At 40.8% G+C, this 20,416-nt stretch overlaps 1 protein-coding gene across 1 annotated transcript in view; it reads right to left on the reverse strand.

The window, feature by feature from the left end:
* LOC137104927 (cadherin-18) overlaps positions 1-12,475 on the reverse strand; it is a 146,669-nt gene extending 134,194 nt beyond the window's left edge. The window contains exon 1 of the mRNA XM_067486812.1: positions 12,384-12,475. The gene's annotated coding sequence lies outside the window, so the exon portion shown is untranslated. The remainder of the gene's footprint in view (positions 1-12,383) is intronic.
* Positions 12,476-20,416: the final 7,941 nt, after the last annotated feature.

Here is a 20,416-nt window from a genome sequence, read left to right on the forward strand (position 1 = left end):
AGACATGGATGGATTATTTAATGGGCCTATTGGGCAGAGGCCCAGGGGTCAGAGGTCAAAGGAGTCCAAGACCCAATCCCATCATCCCATAACAAAGATGCAAAATGACTGCAAAGACATGAAATATTATCCCACGGAGACAAGAAATAAAGGACCGCAAAAAAGATAGAAATCTACCAAAAGACACAGAAAATGACCACAAACAGTTGAAAAATAGCAAAGTGACACAAAACAATCCCAAAGTGACAATAAACGACCACAAAGACACAAAAAAAAGTCATGTGGTAAAAACTAAAGGACCACTGACCATCACCAACAAAAGAACAACCTTAAAAAAATCTAGAAAGTGGGGAATATCAGTATTTTAAGGGCAATGTCCAGTCCTAAAGCTATATTTGCTTTCAGTTAGCAGTCGTGTGCTCAGTGCTTATTTAGATTAAAGCCTGCGATTTACAGAGTAAGTACAGCAAACTCACTGTGTACTTATTAGTAACAACAGTGTACAGTACAAAATACTTACACTGCAGGTATTTGTCTTATTCTCCTCTTAGTCCCCAAGTAACAACAAATGTGCAGGCCGTTGTGCAAAGCTTCACCATTGTTTGGCTCTTTTGAATTATTATTATTTATTTTATTTTTTTTACCCTGTCGTAATAATGTCTTGAGTGTCTCTGTATTACAGCTATTATTGTAAAGGTTTAATGGTGGGGATTCATATATAATTATTAATATACGAAAATGTCATAGTTTGTCTTGTGTATTACTGCACACATTAAGAGGTTTATAGCTTCATTTAAGCAAAGCTACCACTGTGACTTAAGCTGCTTTCAAGTGGATGCTGCCGCCTTTATTTATTTATTTATTTATTTATTTATTTATTTTTGGGTTAATTATGTTCGTTTTATACGTTTAAGTGCTCCATAACACAATGAATTTCCCAGAAAGAAACGGAATACATCAGCTAGAACTTGAAATCCACCTGGTATTTCCATGTTTTCTTTTATTCATCTGTCATGTCAAAAACCATCATTGTTAAATGCTGACAAATAAAGTTTGCTTTTATACCCTGAAAACAAGATTTGCTACATCAGTAGTTTGAGTCAGTCTTTGAACAATAAATAGTCACTTTTACTAGGCCTTTTACAAAGAAGTGCAGAAGCTGCCAAGCACACCAGGTATTTTTGTTTCGACTGCTGATTTCCTGGAGGCATGTAGAACTTAAACATTTTCTTTAAATCCCCCAGGCTGCAAAGGATGCCCTGTGCACAGCAGCAGTTTTCTCAGAGCGGGAAGACTTATGAGTCTTGTCGCAAACTCTCAAAAGCTTTAGAAAACATTGTGCTTGTTTCATTCCCTGAATGTGTGCCTGAAACAATATTACTTTAAAGTCAATAAATATCCGTTCTTCCTTTAAGGATTGCAGGGGTGCCGATCCCGGCTGTGGCTGAGTGAAAGACAGGGTGCATCCTGGATTCAGCCTTTCACCCTCACATTTCCCCTATGGGCAATTCAGAGTTGCCAGTTAACATGACTGCATGTCTTTAGACTCTGGGAGGAAGCTGGACCAGCCAGCGGAGTACAGGGAGTAAATCCATATGTATACAGCAGGTGGATTGAACCAGCAATCCACTCACTGCTCCACCACCATGTTGCCAGATAATATGCTCTTTTAAAAAAAAAGAAGTGTCAGTGTTAATATCATGGAACCGTAGTTAAAATATATTATTAGAGAGAAATGGAGGGACCAAGCCTAAAATGTTTCAGGACCATGGATAGAGACACATAAAGAAACTGGGCCTGTATGTTTCAGGACCATGGACAGAGACACATAAAGAAACTGGGCCTGGACCGATAATGGAGGACAAACATGGACTTTCTCTGAGTGTGTCATTACTATGAACACCGTTAGAGAAACCACGACTGAAGTCTCTTCATATTTGACCAAAAATACTGACAACAAAGCAAACAGTCAAAGCAACGTATGGCCTCCATCTAATGGCATGATTCCTCATTTTTATCAATTATTGTCAGCAACAAAAAGAAAAGAAGCATGGACACTGGGAGAGTTCTGTGTAGAGTTTTGATATTTTAGTTTTTCATACTTCCTGTTTCAAGTCCAGGATATATAAATCTTACATAAACATAAATCGCGGCGAGGATAGATTGAACGAGAAATTCTGTAATGGATGGATGATGACTGCACTAATGAACGACAAACAAGGTGGTTTGTTTAGGCTATTGACTTGACTACTGTATGTAACTGTTCTGACAGGCTGATATGAATTTATAGGACGTGCCTATAATTCATTATGGTGCAGTAAAAATCCCTACATGTTCATCAACACTATGCCTCATATGAACTGTACTGCCTCAGATGTGATGGGATAGAAGCATAACAGGCCAACAGACTCTAACTTCATGGCCAGATGGACCAAGACATTCTGTATATTAAAACAACATCTACGCCTTTTTTTCCACATTAGTATGCTCACCATCATATATGCTCACCACCACACAACCTGTTCAAATACACCCATACATAGAATCCTGTGAGGTCTGGGTTTGGCTTGAACTGTACTGTACCCGACCGCCTTTATTAGTTACTCTAAATTATCATTTACACTACAGTTTCTGGTGCGTTAATGCATTTTTCAGCAAGTACTATTTTGAGTTCACAGTACTGATTGCAGCATGTATTATCTTCCTAACGGAGAGCAAATGCAGCTCTGTGTGACTTCCACATGATCATAAGTGCTCCAAATGATGAAAAAGTGTGAAATTATCTCTGATTGGTATGAACATACAGCAAAATCAGACCCTGGTTTGATTTTTTTTTTTTTTTTTTTTTTACCAGCACAGTTTTGCTCTGTGATTTAAATTTCCCCCAAGAAACGTTGATACTTTCCCATAACATCAATTTAAACAGCAAACACGGTTTTGGAGGAACTGCGACCGAATCGATCAGTGTGAGCTTAAGAATTAAAAACCCCACCACTATAATATGTAACAATCTAGAAGAGGTTTGCTGAATGTGCGTTCTTGTTCTCCAGTAACACCCTGCTCCACAAATCACGCACACACTGTACTTTTAAGATCTTTAGTAAAAGCACTATTTTACACATTACAGTCTACGGGGCCACAGCACAGCTCCACCACAGAACTTTGGGGACATGTGGCCTGCACAGGAGCAGATGATTCACTTTCTCCACTGCTAGGATTTAAGCCCTTGTCTACAATCTTTTGTATAAACATCCCACTGTGGGAGCCATTCTGCTGTGGCACGATTGGAATAGTTTTGCTGTGCTCAAAGAACATGGATAAAGAAAAAAAAAAAACATAAGAGCCCAGTGAATCCCTAGCGCAGCAAAGGGTGAGACCACAACATGGCTAGTTGGGGCACACGCCACATGCATGGTAGCAACCAACTCCATTGCCCCGGCAGCTCTGCAGCACGTAAAGCTGGGGTTGAGCTTCAGCAGTCAGCCTCCTGGCAGCAGCAACACAGGAGCTGTCAGTCATTAAAAAAATTGCTGAGCCTCCACAAAAATGACTGATTTGCTCCATCAACAAGGAAGGGGAACTAGAAACATGGCACATTTTACTCATCTGTGTGGGGATTGTTACACCTTTAGATTATTGCACTGCATTATTGCATTATTTTGGTTGTTATTTCATGTCTGTTTTGGATGTTTGCTTTCGGTCATTTTGTACATCTTTATACCATTATTTCTACTCCACCAGCATTAAAAAAGAAATGTTCTCCTTTTTTCTTTCACTACATTAATCAGACAGCTATTAGAGAAAGAAAGATATCAACCAATGTACAGAGGCTATGACCTCTAGGCCCATTCAGTAATCCCTCCATCCATTGTCCATATGTATGTTCCTGTTTTCAGCATTTTCTACAACATGATGAAGACATGTTTACATGCACGCATATGGAATTTCTTCTTTATCTCTATAATTGAATCATGAAGGAGTCCTTGCTGGCAGGTCTCGTACCTCTGGTTCAAGAGGTAGGTTTCTCTACCTTTCCCGTTACTGACACATTTAAACATGTTAATAGTGTAATAAGTGTGATTTTAAAAGTCCCCTACTACAGAAATGACCGTGATATATGTGCAGAGTTTGATAGGGTTGTTGATCATTACCAGTGAGTCAGCTTCTCCTGAGCCAGGAACTGAGATTTCTCACTTTCAAAACTGTCTGCTTTTACTGTTGGAACCACCTCAGCTGCTCTCATATTTTCAGCTGCTGCAGTGATGGATGATGGTGTGTGCGCCACAAGAAATGTTGCTCCCCGGCCAAAAAAAGCAAATGGAAGACTATTAGCGTATTTAGCATTTGATATATTTCCTTTTTACTTGATGTCTCTGTTATCCGCTCTAATTAATGTGACTTTAATATTTATGTCAGTTGCACTTCACCAGAAATTGTGCTGTAAGCTGCTGCTGATATTCCTTCATTTTTGGCAGAGGTTGTCGAACGTCATAGATGGCTCCATGCCCCTATCAAGAAACGTGCTCATTTACATCTTCGATGAATCACAGGAGTGTTTTCCTCGTTAACGGTTCGTGTTAATTCGAGACAAATTCTCCTGTTTTAGCTTAATGAGTCAGTAATTCCAAGTGGCAACAAGCCAGCTGATATTTATCAAAAAACAAAGGGCCAAATAAGTCATCAAGGGAAATGTCACAGGGAGAAGTAACCTTTAAGAAGGCTAACCTTTGAGGCTTAGTGGCAAGATGAAGAGTCATTTGGTGAAGGTGGAGTAGTGCTGGGTTGCAACGAGGGTCGCCGTGGTGTTTGTGACAGGAATTAACTTGAGGTTAATGATTAGGGAGTGTCATCTAAGCATGGGAGAGCTGCAAAAGCATGCACAAAAGGGCACATAAGGTCCCACAGATGTTTTTATTCTGCCAGTTTGGTCAACTAACCCTCGAGGTTCTTCGGCGGGACTTGAACGAACAGTCTCTATTCAGATCGGGTATTAGAGGAGATTTTTTTTTTTTAACCTTGGAGCATTTTCCTGTCTCTGGTTGATTTGCTCGGTACTGTCTGTAACTGAATTAGTCTGTTTTGTTCTCATAGACACCCACAAGCACAGGGTAAGATTGAAATTTAGCACCGAGTCTGCACTGGCTACAAACTCCAGAGGCCAGTATTGATGTTAAACTTCACCACGGATGTCCACCTAATAGTCTGCGGGGGGCTTTACCTTTCTGTCCAAACAGCTGATGGTAAACACTTTATCAGTGATGTGCTCGGCCGTCACCACATGCCGCCTGTGTGGTCTGTCTGCAGCTTTGCTTCCATGATGAAGCATCTTGCCCCAGGTTTAAGTCATAAAAATGAAGCTGCTGGGCCAGAAAACCACATTTTCTGAGTAGGTAATCATGACCATTAATCATGCTGGCACCCTTCTCTTTCCCATTGGCCAAAAAGCATAGGTCATGGTTACTGTACCTCCATACGGGCAGTGAATATGCATCCCTATCCACCTACTCAAGGCCATTTGGGCTGATTTGTAGCAACAGTCCTGTGAAATTAGGGGATTTGCGGTTTTTAACAAAATACACAAATAGTGGTAGATTGGCAACGCAACAGTCTCTTAGCAGACTAATACCATCACAGCAGCTCTTTTAATGATCTATTGTTTGAGGATGTGCTGTAAGTTTTCAAAATTTGAATGAGTCAATCATTCACTTAGTTATTGCAGATATAATTTGCAATTTTTACTGTTTTTGCTACTCCTCATTTATGGGATCTTCTCTGCATTAGACAACCTTCTAAGGTTAAGCATAGGTCTGTCAACATTCACGTAATCCTGTGTTAACTGGTATAATCTTGAAACAGCGGAAACAGAGGCAAATTATTCACTTCCAGTTAGGAAATGCTGATCAGTTTAAGTGGAAGCGGGCGTTTTCAGTTTTTAAATCTCACTGAATTGATTCAGATCATCATATCTTGAAACAAGGGGAGGCCACTGCACTCGTTTCAAGACTCCTATCGACCCACTGCAACTCTTCGCGGGCCGAGATTGCCTTGGAAACAAGTGTTGAGGAGAGTAATGGTTCAAGACAAGAGAAAGTGATTTGTTAAGATGAGTGATTTTTTTTTGTTGTTGTTGTTGTTGTTGTCATTTTTTTTTCTTTTTTTCTTCAGTGTGGCAGTCTTTCAATTTCCATGTTCACAAATGCAGTTATTTCACAGCACCCTTTGGATCAGTACAGGGCAGATTATGATAAAATTAGGTCACACTGTAACTGCTGCTCTTTGTTGTTCGCTGCCATATTTCAAGGCCAGAAGGAGGTCTCAACATGCCCCCGTGGGCTCTTTTAATCTTAAAAGAGTAGACTGATAGCTGACAAGCCAAGATGCTGTCAAAAGTCCCTCACCTCATACCAAACTGCTGCATTGCTACTGCTGGCAATATTGCTGACATACTGTGCTGATACTGGATAATGACTTTTTCTCATGTGGAGACCAGAAATCACGAAAGTACTTATTACATTCAGAGCTAATTTAGAATGGGAGGCAATTTAAATGGAGACTTTATCTCACCAGTGCAGCATTTTGAGATGTCAGTGGTGTACGTAAAATCACCTTACGCTGTCAAGGCCTATCATGGCAGGGTTTTTTTGTCTGTTAGACAGGGTTAAGTACCCCATGCTTTTACCCTCTTCTTCTTCTTCTTGTGCGTTTAAAAATAAATGCACTATATGGTTGTGCTGTTTCGTGAGTGGCTTTATCATGAGTGTTTTTTTTAACAGAGCAATGTGTGCAGACACTGGTGGTGTTGGCTCATTTAGGAACCTTAAATCCAAACAATGGTAGGGAAATACTTGCAAGAAACATAAGTTCAAGATAAGTTTGTGGGTGTTTGTCTTAGAAGATATTGGTATTACGATGCTAATGAACTCAGCTTTAAAGAATTTATCTGAAAAACAAGTTAACTGGATAAACCTGGTGCTCATTGCTAAGCACATAGTTATAACCTCTAAAATATTGGCAAACAACATCTCTGAGGCTCAGCTGGTGAAGGTGTTTACGAGGTAAAGGCACCTTTTTGGGTTTGTCTGAATCTGTTGCTGCTTTGTAACACCCTCTCTCTCAAACAGCTTTTTTTTTTTTTTTTTTTGTCTTTTCACTTCCAGCTGACTAATGATGAAGAAATGCCATCAAAGTAATCTTTTAAAGGGCACTTCCCCACATACACTCAGAGCCTTCGGTGCCAGGATGATCCCCAGAGAGACATCTTTTTTTTCTTTTTTTTTTAAATCTGCTCTTAAAGTGAACAAAATCTCAAAGGTGCAAAGCAACATAGGTCTGCACACTTTTCTAACTTTAGTTTTTTTCCAACTTTGAAGACATGTTGCCACTTTCTGCAGTAGAGTTTTCTGTTTCCTACTGTGTTAAATACAAACCTCATTTCAAGCAAAGCTGGGACTTTTTCTAAAATTCAATTAAAAGGAATCTCTTTAAAATGTCAATTTGCTTAAACATTAGTCTCCCAAAGATACAATGAAATGATTTTTATGGCTTTTCACTGACCAACTTTATTGTATTTTGTGATAATGAGCAAATTTAAAATTATTGCCAGCAACACATTGACCACAGATTCCTTAATGGCAGCATTTGTCCTTGAAAAATCCTTAGTCATGTGTCCATGTTGTTGGTACCTTTACACTGGAGTTTGCACCTTACACTGATCATTCTACAGGGCCTTCTTCATCTTTGTCTTTTCCAGTTCATGTGACATGTGCTCGGCCGTCAAGAACTTGGCAGCATAACTACACAGAACTGCTGTGTCCAGCTTCCTTATCATTAATAGAGTTTCATCGTTCAATTCTAGACACAGAGGCAGACTGTGTTAGGTGACAATGGCTTTCCAATATACTCCCAAGCCCACGTGGCTATATTCGTTAGAGCAGCATGCAGTGATGCCTGGGGGTTCAAAGTCCCACATTTTCAACAATGGTATCCACCCTTCCCCCTTTATCAATTCTGGGTCTTGATTCAGTGTTTTGGTTCTAAAATCCTTTGAAAAAATTTAAAAGGGTTTAATCTTTAGATAGCAAAACATATTAATTATTGTTCCTGTTTCTCATTGTGGTGCAAATTTGTCTGATCCTGCCGACTGGGTACCTCCTGCATGCAGCCCATAAGGTGGCCGTAGCGAGTAAATCTGCACCAGAGTGAAGAGACAAAGATGAACTGTAATATACACGGGTAACACAAAGTTGAGATTGTTGCATCACTGGAAGCGTCTTCTACCATTTTGGTCCACATTTACAACAGAAAAGTCTTTTAAAGAGTTGTGACTTGGAGGTTATTTTCTCAAAGTGTGTTTAGTTTGTTGGCTCGGTTCAGTTTGGAGCCCTATTAGAAGAATCTGGGACGGTCTCCTAAGCAGTGGAGGCATTCCTAAAAGGGGGCTGGAGAGGGGGTATCTTTTGTTTGGAACCGGAAGAAGTAAAGAAGTTCAGGTTTTGTCGTTGGTAGCGTTTATAGACTGAGATTCCTTAAATCTTGTGAAAAATAAATAAATAAAAATGTACTGTAGACTGTGAAGGGCCTACACGAGTTTTTTTTTTTTTTTTTGGCTTACTTGCATGGGGCAGACATTTGGATTTGAAATGTGATCATATTTGTTATTGTTGTTCATATACTGTGTTCTTAAAAGTTTTCTGATTAACAAAATTGTTACTTGTTGTAAGGAAAGTAGTCGCTCCCATCCACAAGTTGCCTCAGTAGAACTTTGTGTTTGCTTTTAACATGTTGAGCTGAATCTACTTCAGGCTGCTAAAAGTAAAAAGGAATTGAGAATCTTTTTGTCGGTGGTTAGACATGTTATTTTAAAACCATGTCTAGAAGAGACTCTTAGAAATCATGTTGTTTAAAAAGAAATAAGGTGAATCAAGCAGATGTCAGACAGAGTTCTGAATAGAAGTTTGAGTCTCTTCTGGATGCAGTTGACATGTCAGGAAAAAAAGGCATTTTGGCAGCTTTTCAATCTCAAAGACATTTATTGTGCACTATCTGACATGAGAGCAGGAAGGAGTCTTATATGATTGTATGTCACAGATAAGGACTTTCCTGTGTCCTTTAATGCTTATCAGTGTTTTACTCTGAAAGATGGGTTTTATTTTTTGGACTACAACTATAAAAATGCAAGAAATTTGTATTGAAATATTGGTAATGGTCTGCACTTATAGGGCGCTTTTCTACCTATAGGTCCTCAAAGCACTTTACACTGGCCAACGCTCACCGGGAGCAACTAAGCTAGGGCTCAGTGTCTTGCTCAAGGACACATGTGACCGGAGGAGCCAGGGACTGAACCAACAACTGCAGGGTTGGTGGATGACCAGTGGATATGTTCCTGCGCCACAGTTGGAGTCACAGTAAGAGTTTTCAAACTATACATGTCTCATTTTGGTCCCATTAAAATTTTATGACCAGTTTCGCCACCATTGTATTGGAGTCTGGCATCAGGTAGCAGCTGGGTAATCACACATATCTGCTGGAGGCATTTTTAATCAACAGCTATATGGAAAATGCAACAATGAAATCCTATTAACACTGGAACCCAGATGCAGACCAGCCGTTGCTAGTAGCGCTATTCAAACAAGAGCAGCATTATGTTTATTATTAATGAATTATGCCTCAGCCTCTGTGTTTCCTGATTCCATTCACATCATGAAATTTCCCGAAGCTCTCGTGGCGTGAATGCAATTGTACCTGGTCAAGATTTTATCATATGTCAGTGTCTGATTAAAGTGTAACATATGTTGAGAAAATGCATGTTTATTCTGTACAGTTTACAATTCTGCATGGAAAAATAAATCCACGAGTCACATCGTTGTCCAGGTTTTCATGGGTTTAGACAAGTAAATCTACAAAGGTAAGGTTAGAGAAAGTGCGTGGTCACGGCTGAAGCAAAACCAAGCATGACTGGAGATACGTGAAAATGCCTCTAACAATCTGGACAGATCTGAAAAAGCGAGAGTCACATAGGGAAGCTGACATGCAAATCTCTGAAGTAAAATTATTTTAGCTGTGGATTCTATTCAGGCTGCCACAGACAGACACTTATTTCCACATGAACACACAGCAGCAGGTTGTAAGCATCACAGTGTTTATGCTGAGGCCACATAGTGAAGTTGTTAAGCATCCAAAGAATGTAAACAAAGCTTCTTTTAAGCATTTGGATGCTGAGCCAATGCGTTTTCCAATGTATATGTCATAATTTTATTTATTGGCAGCATGATGGCTTTTTGTTTTATTTCTTTATTACTTCATTGAAGGAAAAACGGAGATGAGGAATCACTCTTAGAGTAGTGTTTAACTAACTCCTTATCAAGAACTGAGTTGCTACCAAGGACAGACATTAAATTAGCTGTCAGGTCTGGATTGTTCTGTTGTTAATGTAGTGTGTACAGTGCTGGACTCAGTTCTGTACTGCTACTAAAAAAGCACAATGGATTCTTCTGACGGCGAGCTTCAGGATCGACAAGGTGCAAAGTTGGCTTTGGGATTGACCCAATAACAGAGAGAGAAAAAAAAAATGGCACAACCAGTGCCAGCTGATTCAAAACAACATCAGGAGCACATTCGGGCACTAAATAAATAATACCACAAAGAAAGAATCACTTTCAGTGTCACATGACTGGTTGCAATAACAGGAGTAGCAGTTTCAGACTGGACTTATGGGACAGTCCAGAGCTTCATTGACGCATCTGTCCACCCAAAGCTCCACGTCACAAACTTTTGTGGGTAACAATATTACATTGACCACAGCTGCTACAGTAGGCATCACTAAAAGGTAATATGTAGATTGCATGGGCACCTGTGTGATAAACCCTGTGGATGTTCAGCCTTATATAATTTAAACCACTGGAAATAATCAAAACTTTGTGTGAAGATTTTCACTGCTGAAAACTTCAGCTTCAGAAAAATTCCGCACATATTGCAACTTTGTACCGAGGACATGTGTTTTCGTAAAAGCTCATTTTCCAACTCGGCTACTTGTGTCACATTCATATCATCCGTCAACAAACATGAGAACGTGAACGTTTAGCAAATCAAAACAAAGTGTCTCGTGTAAAACTAATGAGAAAGAGGCAAAAAAATCTACAATGTGTTTAACGCAGGAAACATTACTCCTTCACTCAGTCACCAAGTCTCCACAGTATCTCAGTCTGAGCCAGTCTCTTTGACATCCAGCTGCATTGACAATCTTGTGTCAGACTTTGCTTCAGTGCACCTCAACGCGTTCTCGTGTAGCAGCGCATCAACAGCCAGTCTCGCCGAGACGTTACACACTCTGTGTCTCTGTCCTTTCTATCGCTCTCTCCAGCAGCCTGCCCAGCACCTCCGCATTATAAAACAGAGACTCAACACGAAATCAGCTCAGGGGTATGCCACAGTCATATCAAATAAAATCAGTTCACTTCCTGCAGGCAGGGGTCGCCCGTCAATCTCTGGCCACACTTTGGTATATGTGTGTGTGACAGGAACAGGCAGAGAAGCATGCGCACAAATTCCTTCCTAAATGAAAAGCTCTGCCGATTTCAGCTTGATTTTTCTTTCCTGACAGGAAGTTTAGTAGTTTTCTCAAGTGCATTGTACCAATGTTAAAGCAGGAAAAGGACCATCAGTGTCTAAACACTTTACCATCTATAGCCCGTTTCAAAATACATTTTCCATACTGCACACACATAATATCAAAAGTGCAAACTATGATATAGTCTTCAAATACAAAACACACAAATGCTTCAATACTACAGCTCAGATAGTACATTTCCCACAAATCAAACCACACTGTAAAGCCACAGTCCCAACAAGGATGTGTCCATGCACCACAAAACAGAATACTGGGAGATCCTCTTGGTAATGTGGTTCTTTGGGCAAAGCAGCACAGTCCAGTTTCCTCTAAGCCCCACTAAGACCCCAGTGGTCGAACTGACGTGATAAGCTTCACTGTTTCTCTTTATGAGTGATTAAAAGGTGCAGCGTCCTGCAGAAAGAGGTGAATGATGTGTGTGCTATCACACACGCTCACGCAGTGGGATTAGTGACTTGCATGGGGAGGTTAAATTTTATTGCCAGCCAACAAACAACGCTCCAGCGATTTCTGATGCACGTTCGGATGTGTCAAGACAACCACGGACTTGTTTTAAAGCTTTGGGAAGCTACAGTGGCGACACTCTCACCAAGTCTTCGCTCCCAAAATACTCAAATTGCACAAATAGATAAATTGTTGTAAGTTAGGAAGCAAATGAGACACATGCCTTTAAAAGATGCATATAGTCGGCATACATGTCACACACTGCAAACTGTGAATAACATGAAGGCAAAGTAGCACTTTGCTATGCTCTCACCTTGCCTGTACAGCTAGACGTAGAGTTCCAGATGGGTGGTTTTTAAGACGACTGATACCTCAGGTTGTGGAGGCTGTGCTGGAGTGCACACGCCGGTGAGTAGCAGCAGCAAAGGCAGTGGGAGGAAGGAGACACGAGGGGTGGGGGGGAAAGAAAGGAGGAGGAGGAGGAGGAGGAGGAGGAGGAGGAGGAGGAGGAGGAGGAGGAGGAGGAGGAGGAGGAGGAGGAGGAGGAGGAGGAGGAGGAGGAGGAGGAGGAGGAGGAGGAGGAGGAGGAGGAAGGCGCAAATGCTGAATTATGGATGTGGAGTGAGGTTGACGGAGAGGGAGAGGGAGAGAGAGAGGGGGGGGGGGGGATTCCTCTGCTGCTCTGACTCCCCCAGATCGTAGAGCGTGAATCAGAGTGACCTGCATGGATCAAATGGCACAGTCCACTGAAGGGCTGGGTCGGTGCAGTGAACAGAGCAGGGGGTATGCGGGGGCGGGTGGGGGCTATGCTATATGAGAAGCAGCACAGCACAGGATTCTTTAGGTCTAACTGTCTCTTTGTGTTCCTCTGGTGCTACAATCATGCACACATCTTCACTCTCAGTGTGTCTAATCAGTTTATACTCTGACTGTAGCTAACAGTGATCTAACCAGGTAATCGATACCTGGGCAACTCAGCCCTCATCTCTTACTGTTTTTCTCCCCTTACCCAGACTCACTCAATCCGTTTTTCCAGAATAGTGTCACTTCTCTGACCCTTTTTTTTCAGTCGCTCTGATATAAAATGCTAAATCCAAGGTGATGAAGTTTGAAAGATGTTTTAAAAACGTAGGAAATCTTGGTGTAGCCCTGATTTCTTTACAGTATTTGGACTGATGTGCCTGTGATTCCAGTCTGTTTGTCAATATTCTTTTGCTGTATCCTGTCACTATAGTTTTCTTTAGGAGAAAAAAAAAATATTTTGGGAATTTTCCTTTTTCAAATAAATACTTCTTTTTTTTAAAGTTGTAACTTCCCTTTCTTCTTAAGGATGACTCGCATCTCATCCATTTCTCCTAGTGTATTTTAGGAGAAACACCCCAGACGAAGTAAAAACTAAAATGAGGTTGAAATGAGAGTCACGAAGAGCAAGCTCTGAGCGGTGAAATCTTCCTCCAATAAGGTCCTGGCACCTGTGATTGTTAGATAGTTTCATTCAAATCAGCGAGCCCACAGAAAGCCGATCTGCCTGCTTTGATTCCAACCCTGGTGGACTTCAGAGTTCACATTCTTGCCAAAATATACAGCACTTTGTCCCCTGGTGCATTCACTCTGTGACATCTCCAGAAGGCTCAACCATATGCACCGGCATCTCTAACCCTGTCGATACACTGCTTTAATTCCACATAATGGCCATCTACATTAAGGGGGGCATTAAAAAAATAAATACATAAATGTTCCATTCCTTCTTTACACCATTTACACCCTCGGACTTTTTCAGGCTGGTGAAAGTATCAGAGTTACTGAGTGACCTGCCTGCTCATTTGTAAGAAAGTAACCAAACAAATGACATGAAAAGACGTTTGGGCAGAAAGAAATAATGGCAGCTTAAGGCTGGCCATACACTATTTATACATTCTCCTGTAAGAGCCCTGTGGTGTCATGTGTGGGCATGATATATGAGTGAGTAGCTGTTATAACTTTTTCTTTCCCTACACGTGTTGGTTTGGACACTTGGAGCAGCCCTGTCACCTAAAATCATGTTCTTATGCAACTAAATTGGCAATGTGATTATGTTGACGGTTCATAAAGTGAAGGATTGTCGTTCCACAAACTAGCTGAGGTAAGAAATGCACTTTGGTTAATGTTAAACACAATGTGTATGAAGCGTTACAGTCTTCCGTATCTGTTTCTAACCCTAACCAAGCGCTTAAAGAAGCATTTGTCATTTGACAGACTTCCTTCTGAGTGTATACACCATTATACTCCATAAAAAAAGGTTTATTGATGCTACAGTCAGACAAGCTGGATTTTGTAATGCATGAATGGATATTTTGATGGAAATAAATATGACGTCGGGGAGCATTTAACAGCTAAATTCACCATCCACAAATTTGTGTTGATTGTCAACGTGTTAACAGAAAATGTCATTTCCCACAAAAACGTATTTGTAAAAAAATGTAAAAAACATTTATACATACAGGTTGTTTGGAGGAAAGAAAAGAACAAGTAGACATTAAAATGACATAATGTCCAAAGATGAAATGTGCTGGCAAACAGCTGGCTATTTATACATCCATCAGCATTCATCTACTGTTATATTTCTATTCATCGAGCTTGACATGTCCCCCTTTTAGCACTGTTTTGCAGAGCTTGGTGACAGTACAGTTGAAGGCTGTAAAAACCCCAAAAACGAGCTGAAAGGTGATAAAATGGTCAGCAGTGCTGAAGTGACGCTTCCACGTGTCTTCCAAATAATGAGTATTACAGTCAAAAGAATTCGGTCTACATTAGTGCAGCCTTGAGTTGACAGACTTCAGTCAGTTCCCAACCAGGAAGTTAGTTGTTCTGGCCTGGTCTTGTGTCTTCAACTGGGCTGGCAGACACCACATCTGATAGCAATGGCCCCTTCGACCGCGAGTAAATTTCCATTAAAACCTCCTCCTCATCTGCCTCTGTCTGGGTTCAGAACCCTGAAAATGATCAATTAAGCCACTCGAAAAAACACGGATTTGGAGAAGCCCGGGCCAAACTTCCCTTTGTTTAGCAGCAGCACATATTGCGATGGAAATTTAATCACCTCAAACTCAAAGATGCATTCCCACTACTGCCCAACCCCGACAAAAGATGATGTAGTTTGCAACTCGAGGCCACACTCATCCTCCATTTCAGTTTTAGTTGCATTACATTGCATTTGCCGCTTCCATGGGCTCAGCGTAAAAGGCATAATATGCAGTAGAATAAAATAAACGGGGTCAAGCGATCATTTCCTGCATTGATTGAATGTTTCAGCAAACTCGACACTGCATTATAGCAGCACTTTGTGAGTAGATTAAAGCTTTCTACGGTCCATCTCAGCCCTGAGAGCACATAGTGTTGAGGTAGCACAACATTGGTGATAGCTGGTGATGCTGGGATGTAGAGGCGATGTCTTATCAGTGATTCAATATTAAAATCACAAGGTTTACTGCTTAACTGCTTTGGAAGCTGTGGCGTAATCCGTGCAAGGCTTCTCGGCCCCTTTACACATCTTCTGTGTCTTCTAAATATCTGCAGTCCTTGTCACGGTGATGGGGAGGTGTTTCTTGTGGGAAAAGAAACTGATCGTCTAATCCAAGACACGTTTTCTTCACTTTTAATCGGTTTTCTGTTATTCACCGCTTTGCCGTCTTCACTTTAAGACATAGTTGGACACATGTGCCTATTGAATACCAATAAGTGAAAACGGTTGGCGTGTACCCACACTCCATTCCAGCACAAGCCACTGATGCGAACTTTTCTATCTTTATCTCAATCTATACCATCAACTGTGATGCCTCTTCAAGGGTACATCATTATATTGACTCCACTGAGGAGCATTTGTCTCGCTCCGAGCATGCCCTCGGCTCTGTGATTGAGCTTTACACCTGTGTTTTCTTCCATGTTAGGTTTCTGCCTTGTTGAACCCATCCCTAGTTTCTCCCGCGCTACCTGCCGCGGCACCTTCACCCTATCAATGTCAGGCTGTCAGAGGAGGAGGCTGCCGACGAAGGCTCCTCCGCTGCTCAGCCCAGCCATGCGTCTGCAATCATTCTGACTGTTGCAGTGCTGATTGGTGCTCCTGTGTCGGGCCCCGCTGTAGGTGAGTGATCAGCCGTTCTCTGGCATACACAAGTCTGCTGTTGATCAATTGCGCCATTAATCCAGTGGCTGAATGGATAATGCACAGCTAGCAGGGAAACGCTGAAGCGCGTGTTCTCACTTTGCAGCCCTTGTAAAACAACCCCTGAGGTTGTTTTAGGAAAAAAGAGAAGGGAAAAAAAAAAAAGTCTTACATGGATGATGTCCTCTCTTGCCATTTGCATAATGCAGTGCCTATTTTAGAACTGAAAATTACCTTGAAACGAAAACGAAGCGAAGCTCTCACTTTGATGATACACTGGCTTACCATGCCGAGCTCAGACTGATGAAGCAATCATTCAGTCCATCTGGGAGATGATCAGCTTGGAAGCAAATTAATGTTCACAAAGGTTCTGTAAATGTCATCAAAACAAAAAAGCCACTTCAGCCATTTTGTCTGTGTAAACAATGCAGACAGAAGAGGTATAGGATGCAAATCATTCTTCCCTTTCTTGTTTTCAGATGGACTACACTGCAACTACATTACTCCATTCGCATGCATGGAAACAAAGCGAGCATATTGTTTGCATCCTGGTTCAAATAGATTATTTACTGACAATTACCGTAGTTTCCTATTAAAATTGCAGCCTGTTTAAGTTGGAGCTTTTCTTGATTTCATTCAACAAACACTATTGTATGTATGTATCAGGATATTTTTGTAAAGTTTTAACTTCAACCACTTTATGTTGCACTGCCAGACGACTTTTATCCTTAATTGTCAGTGACTGGCTGCCAGTAGCATTGAGATTTACAGTGACGTGTTGCCGTCCTGTCTATTTTCGGTCTTTATGTCTGGATGTGCTAACAAAGAGGAGGAAAGAGGTGTGATCCTGTGGTTCCGGTTTCACAAGTGTATAAATTCCCCATTCATCCTCCCCATAGTCTTAAACTAAAGAAAGAAAAAGGCATTTTTGATTGGCTGGTTGAAGTGATAACACAGGAAAGAAAGGTAGATTAAACTGCGGGTAACTATTACAAATGACTCCAAATGACTCCAAACTTTATTTTATAATGAATGACGGGAGAAACAAGCTTGTTTCGCCAGTGAAAAGTGGTTGAACCCCAAACATATTGCACTCAAAGAATGTGAATAAATTACTTACTAAATTACTTAAAATTACTTTTAATTGTTTAAAACATTAGTTACAGGTTAAAAAAAAAATCAACATCTCTTTAAAAATATGCAAATTATAAAATAGAGACAAATGTTAATCTATCCCCACAGCCTTGAACTAATTGATTCACTTCCTTCACTTTCACATTGATCCACAATAATAGAATCATGTGATGTTTAATGCTGATGACTTCTTTTGTAATGATTTTTCCCTCCGTGTGGCCTTGTCTCCTCCCAACAAAAATAAAGACATCAAATCTGACAGTCAAGCTGTGGAAATCATCAACATAGGTTGTGAGCTGACTAATACCAATACTGATGGAGCCACCAACGCACTGTGATTGCAATCGGTGGGGCCTTGCTACAGTTCGTGGGCAGCAGAATACTTGAACAGCTGATTCTGTGAAATTCTGATTCTTATTCAACAAAGTCAACGCGAAGCTGATGTATTTTAGAGCTCTCTGTTTTGTCCTCTCATGATGTGACAGCTACATGTACAGAAATGTACACTTTTGTCCTCGAACTCTGTGTGAAAGGTTTAATTTACTGTATATGAAAAAGAAAATGTGCCTTTAAAAGTATTGTTGTCAGGGAAAAATAGCAACTGGCTCACCTGTAGCTCATAGTCGAGTTTTTTACCTTAGGAGCTCAGTCCCTGAACTGCACATCCCTCAGTTCTTCCCTTATTTTATATGGGACTTGGGAGGACTATTTCCTCTCTCTCTCTAATACGTGGACCTTCGTGTGTGCATTTTACATTAAATTGTTGCTAAATCACAGTTGCACCCTGACTCCGAGGTGTCCGGGGACAGTGCAGCGTGCAGGCGTGCGTCCAGACTTTAACGGCCAAAATGGAACTGACGGACAGATCAGCAACATGCTTCACAAGGCATTAGGACAGAGGACAAAACTCATCTTAGCCTGCAAATGTCGCCTTTGGGTGTTTACGTTAAGCACAATGTGGGAAACGTATTTAAAACTCAGTCAGTAGTTGTATGTATTGCTATACTTGATAATAATAAGACAGAGGTGCTGGCATTGAACTCTATGTAGATTCCACTGTGCTGAACAAATGCTGAAGGAAGAGAAGCAAATATGTGTCAGTGACAAGGAAGGAAATGCACAAACTGTTACTGTAAATCAGAATCCATCTAACATCCAAACACACAGCTGTTAAACCTGCAATTTATAGCAGATGCAACTACCTATTGCCCGTGTCATGGTCTTTATCTGTTTCCAACTATCTGGCAAAAATGGGGAAACAATATTCAAACAGCCAGCATTTGGTGTACGTACCTGCTGCCACACTTGCATGGATGCAGAGAACCTCGAGGTCAGACAAAAGAAAGGTGCATTGTTTGATCAAAGGGAACTTCTTCTCTCCCACTTTCTGCTGAATTCACACCATGACACCTCCAGAAGGCTCAGCCATATGTACCGACAGCAATAAACCAACCGAAGCCGGGCTCCGAAAGCGCATATGCTTCATCTACATAAGACTTAGAGGGCATTTACACTCGACATGCTTTTAATCATTTATTTAAACTCTTCTCCAGTTTGAACTATATAGGCTGATGCAGGCAACTCTGCACATCTCATCATAAGTGGATCAGAAAAGGTGCTCAGAACTAGTAATTACTTAGATACTAAATTATAGAGAAGTTTATTAATTGTAGGTCAACTTAAAAGCACAGTAGCTTATCACAATTTCCTTCCATTCTTTACTAATTTGGAGGATTAAAAAAAAAAAAAACTATAAAAACAATAATTTGTTCTGAATTGCTGGTTTCCAAAAACCAAATTTACATTAAAAGCTGTTTTTTAAAGAGAAAGTCCATATGGCTTTTGTTTGCAATGACTGCTTCCCGTGTAATTGGAATGCATAAACCTTAATGAACTAAACACAAAGATGCAAATGCCGCCCTAATAAACACAACTAAATAATCAGGTCAACACATTTACATTTCAATTGGAAAATATTTTATTTTTTACACTTTGCATCCTCTCACCTGATAACTGCTTTTATGTTTCCAATTTGCAATGAGTCTCTGCGGTTGCAACCCCTGCAAAGCTGACAGGCATATATATCCAGCAGGAACTGACGCGTCACGTCTCAATCATTAATTAAAAAGATAAAGCTGAGCAATGCACACACTCATTAGTGTGTATTCTGCTTGCCAGCACTCAATCCCTGGACAATATCAAGGTCACTGTCTGCACCAGCTCTGCCCTGCTAGCAATATTCTGTGTACTGCTAGTATCCCATCAGGCGTGCAACCACTGTGTCCAAAATTAACCCATCATTAAAGAACTGTTTAAACATAATGATTAAAATGTGACACACTTCTGTAAGGCTGCGTTAATGCGCTGCGTTAATGCTACAAAATGCAGCTTTGGATCATTTTTGCCCGCCTGCATATACATACACATACAGACAAAATGTCCCTGATGCAAATAAATGAATCTGTGTGAGGTGGAAGAACGGTGAGGGAAGAGAGAGCCGGAGTCTCTCCTGGAAGCCCTCCATTATCCTTTCTCCCAATCACCCACAATGAGGCCAATCAGGGCCTCCCTCTTTGCTCTACCCACTCTTTCATTTGTGACCCATTGTAAAAGGCATTAGCCCTCCACTCCGAATGCAGTTCTCCCTGCAGAATCATCGCCGTACTACGACCGCACCTAATTGAGTTTTTTTTTCTAAATCTTACGGATCAATCACGCCGAGATTGTATCATCAATAAACATTGTGGCTTTATGTGCGTGGGTTTTAGTGAATGTGTGTGCTTGCAGGAAACGTGTCCTTTTACCAGGAAAAAATATTTCCCTCAGCTTTAAGATCAGAGCTTGATGTAAAAGGGAACCCTGGGCATGCAGAGTCTGAACTTTAAGCTTCATAGTTAATTGAATTTCATGACATTTTCATATAAATAAATTTGGATTTTGTGTTCGTCCACTCTTATCATCAATTTTATAAAATGCACTCCCGAGTCCACCTAACCCATTCTGGAAAGCCTTGAAGTTTCATCTTGTTAACACCACATGTGCTTCAAAAGGTCAGCAAATTATTGCTGCTT

Source organism: Channa argus, chromosome 19 (genome assembly GCF_033026475.1).
Source record: "Channa argus isolate prfri chromosome 19, Channa argus male v1.0, whole genome shotgun sequence".
Taxonomy (NCBI): domain Eukaryota; kingdom Metazoa; phylum Chordata; class Actinopteri; order Anabantiformes; family Channidae; genus Channa; species Channa argus.